Source organism: Leuresthes tenuis, unplaced genomic scaffold, assembly GCF_036924035.1.
Source record: "Leuresthes tenuis unplaced genomic scaffold, fLeuTen1.0.hap1 SCAF_91, whole genome shotgun sequence".
Classification (NCBI taxonomy): Eukaryota; Metazoa; Chordata; class Actinopteri; order Atheriniformes; family Atherinopsidae; genus Leuresthes; species Leuresthes tenuis.
Window position 1 is genome coordinate 192,842 of NW_027325445.1, and position 3,244 is coordinate 196,085.

Here is a 3,244-nt window from a genome sequence, read left to right on the forward strand (position 1 = left end):
TAGATTTGCTCTTTCTTTTACTGCAAAGTACAACGTTGTTTTTTTTGTTTAAATCTTTGTAGACATGGTAAATATGAACGACAAAGCAGTTTTAACATAGTTTGAGTGAAGGAATTCATTTTATAGATAAAATCCCAAGAGTCTGCAGAGAAAAGAGAGTGAATGCGAAGTAGACTTTAACACGGCTATGGGAGCGAGCCGAGTGGGGGGGGGGGGGGGGGGGGCAAGCGTCTCAACCAAGCAAAGCTCACCATGGGGAAGATGGCTATACCAACTAGCCTCATGCCCTGCTCCCGCAGTGACGGATAATCGTACTCTGGTTTCTCTTCATAACATACAAGTCTTTCGCCTTTTACTAAAGACTTCCGTGGAGAGCAGCACTAATGAGTTGTTTCTATTATTGGCAGGCTTTACCTTTGTGGGTGAAGCCCTTTCTGTCTGTGTAAAAGAAATCTTGCTACTTTGCAGAGTGACTTCTCTGAGTAGAGTCGCCTTACTTGTTGCGACTGTGCCGATGTTCGAAGCTGGAGTGCAAAGTTGTTGCTTGAATGGTGCTTGCTGGAGCATGCGGGAGTGCAAAGTTATACCATTTAAAAGGGCTGAAGAGTGCTCAGTGCAGCGGGTGGGCGGAGGTGCAACGTGACACTCTGGCCACTATGGCCATAAAAAGAACACTGCTACAAGTGCGCATTGTGCAAGCAAGGGCCCTCGGACCTGAAACAGTGGACAGTTATCGCTTCTCGGCTTTTGGCTAAGATCAAGTGTAGTATCTGTTCTTATCAGTTTAATATGTCCTTTATACGAGGACAACATATTAAATGGATTTTTAAGAATAGGAGTTGAAAAAGAAGCTTGCTCCGTTCACTCCAAGCCTCGACCCGGTACTGCAGTGCCGCTGGAACGGTGCGCTCTCCTCTGCTCTTGTGAAAAAGCAAACAGCGGTGCAGGATGGAAGTTTCAGGGAGCCCAAGATGAAACTTTCTTTTAATCTGCTGAGAAAAGAGAGTGAATGCGAAGTGGACTTTAACACGGCTCTGGGAGCGAGCCAAGTGCGGGCTAACCGGGAGAATTGCTTGAAAGAAACGCGACACAGAATGAGTGGTCAGAACAAAGCCTCAATACGGTGTTCCCGTGGTGTTTGTGGCTGCCTTGTCTTTTGCACAGAGTAAAAGACAAGGCAGCCATCGAATAGATTGTTTCTACTTGGTCAGCCGAGGAGCAGGGGGGGGGGGGGGGGGGGGGGGGCAAGCGTCTCAACCAAGCAAAGCTCACCAAGTAGGAACAATCGGGCCCTTTTCGATGGCTGCAACACCTGAAAGAGATATTGATGCGAGACCAAATCAAATGCTTTTTCAAAGTCTAAATTTAAGATGACAAGCCGGGTGTTTCTGTCTCTAGCGTAATCAATGATGTCTCGAATCAGTACGAGGCTGTCGGTGAGTTGTCTCCCTGAGATGGCACAAGCTTGGTCTGGGTGAATTACCTCCTCTAAAACAGAGGACATCCGTGTCGCTAAAACCTTGCTAAAAAGTTTACAGTCAAAGTTTAAAAGTGTGATGGGCCTCCAATTCTTTAGGTCAGTCTTATCATTTTTTTTATAAAGTAGAGTCACTATTCCCACTCTAAAACTGTCAGGCAGTCGGTCGAGTTTTTCAAAATCTTTAAAAACATCTAAAATGTCTGATGATAAAAGGTCCCAGTAGGTCAGATAGAATTCTGCAGGAAGCCCGTCTAAACCCGGAGCTCGACTTCTCTTAAAACCTGTTAGCATTTTTTTAACTCTAAAGCAGTAAAATTCTGTGTCAAGTGTGCATTCTCTTTACGGTTTTTGTCAACGAATTTTAAGATTTCTGCCGATGTTTCCAAGTGCACTGGTTTCTCTTTGTACATGTTACTATAAAAGGTATGTACAGTTTCAATCATCTCTTGTGTGGATTTTGTTAAAAACCCATCTTCTCTTTTTAGATTTTGAATACACTCCTTTTTATTTATAATTTTCTTTCTTTTTCACCTTCCTCAATTTCCTGCTCCCTGCTTCTTACAAAAATTCCTTTACTCTTTATTTCTGCTAAAACTGACATTTCCTTTTTGACATCTTTGATTTCTTCTTTAAAGTCTATGCCACACTGATTTAGTTTAAAGTAGCGCTGTAAGCGTTTATGTAGTCCCATCATACATCTATTCTCTTTCCTTTTTTTACGTTTACCTTGCTGTTTAAAAAAAGTCTGGGTCGTTTCCTTCACCATTTCCCACCATTGTGCATGTGTTTCGTAGAGGTCTTGAAGGGTCTGCCACTCTTTATAACATTCCCTGTACTGACTGACTATGATTTCATCCTCCAACAGGGAACAGTTGAGTTTCCACAGACCACTTCCTACCGTCACACCAGAAGGGGGTGAAAGGGTGCAGGAGAGCATAAGGTGGTCTGAAAAGAAAACAGGGGTTAATCTAACATCAGTGGGTGGGCAATCTCTAGTAAAGAAATAATCAATGCGAGAGGCTCTGGTGCCATCATGACTAAACCAGGTGAAGCCCTCCTCTCTGGGATGCATGGTTTTAAAACAGTCAGTAAGCTTAAAATCCCTGCATATGCCCTGAAGTAAAATCGAAGTCTTATCCACTTTAAAATCTACCCCTGCTCTTTTTCAATCTTTCCTGCTCAAGATACAGTTAAAATCCCCTCCTACAACTAAAGGTACTTGCCCTAGCATGTAAAGCTGTATATCTTCTAAAAGGTCATACCTTTCATTTTTTCCATTGAAACCATAAATATTTAAGAGGTTAAAGTCTTGCCCCATAAAATTCAAGTGTGCTGAAAGTGCCCGTCCGTCTCTCACCACTGTGCTACCTTTCACCAGAACATGCGGATTTTTAATTAGAATGGCCACACCATCATTTTTATTTTGATTTGAGCCACTCCATATCGATAAATGGGGCCACATTTCCTCCCATTGTCTATGGTTTTTTAAAAAAGGTAGTCCACATTCTTGTATTAAAAACACATCTGATTTTATGGAGTCTAAGAAGGATAAAATACTCTGGGCTCTTGTCTTTGATTTCACACTTCTCACATTTAGTGTTGAGAAGGTGAGAACCATTAAAAGCATAAAGGAAAGTAGGTATGTCATTTTCGTTTTTCTAAGTTATCAAAACAAATTACACACAGGATATTTCTTGGAAAACTAGCTCTTTCTTCATTTCTTTAGGTGAAAAGTGAGTAGGGTGATCTATATTTCCTTTTCGG

General features: G+C 42.0%; 2 non-coding genes across 2 annotated transcripts; both read left to right on the top strand.

Moving 5' to 3' along the window:
- Nucleotides 1-311: 311 nt before the first annotated feature.
- On the top strand, nucleotides 312-425 carry LOC140286408 (U5 spliceosomal RNA). The gene has a single exon (XR_011911226.1). It is a non-coding gene; the product is annotated as a U5 spliceosomal RNA (small nuclear RNA).
- A 307-nt stretch (nucleotides 426-732) lies between these two features.
- On the top strand, nucleotides 733-914 carry LOC140286405 (U2 spliceosomal RNA). The gene has a single exon (XR_011911223.1). It is a non-coding gene; the product is annotated as a U2 spliceosomal RNA (small nuclear RNA).
- Nucleotides 915-3,244: the final 2,330 nt, after the last annotated feature.